Here is a 746-nt window from a genome sequence, read left to right on the forward strand (position 1 = left end):
TGAAAGGCTGCTCCAAAGGGTGTCATCTTTTGTCACACACTGTTGCAAGCACCTTATGATCGTATCCGAAGGGCAGGTGCAGCAAGTGTAATTCAAAACCCACAGTGCTTTCCACTTCTGAGACTACTTTCACACCATATTGTTACTAGTTCGTGGGGAGTCACCTGCCCGCCAAACCCAATAAATTAATGAATGTCAGCATCTAGCTAACATTTGGGTATAGGAAGGGGAAATTATGCAAGCTACTGTGCCGGACAAGGAATCCCTGAAGCGGCTTAAAAAAAAGTGTTGTTTTACAGGAACCTTGGGTTTGTGGGAAGAGGTGTGCTGGGGAGAAGAGCAAAGATCAGTCTTCTAAGAGCTGCTGGGCAGGCCAGAAGTCCCTGCGGAGCCTGGAGGTCATCTTGGCTGTGGCTGGAGGAGGCTGCACTACGAGACGGGGAGCCATTACTGACCGTTGCTTTGGATCCAAGCTTGCTGAAGCTATGAGCCAGTGTGGTGTAGTGGTTAAGAGGGATAGACTCGTAATCTGGTGAACTGGGTTCTCGTCTCCGCTCCTCCACATGCAGCTGCTGGGTGACCTTGGGCCAGTCACACTTCTCAGAAGTCTCTCAGCCCCACTCACCTCACAGAGTGTTTGTTGTGGGGGAGGAAGGGAAAGGAGAATGTTAGCCACTTTGAAACTCCTTCAGGTAGTGATAAAACGGGATATCAAATCCAAACTCTTCTTCTTGGGGTATAATGTT

Source organism: Podarcis cretensis (genome assembly GCF_951804945.1).
Source record: "Podarcis cretensis genome assembly, chromosome: 3".
NCBI classification, from domain to species: Eukaryota; Metazoa; Chordata; class Lepidosauria; order Squamata; family Lacertidae; genus Podarcis; species Podarcis cretensis.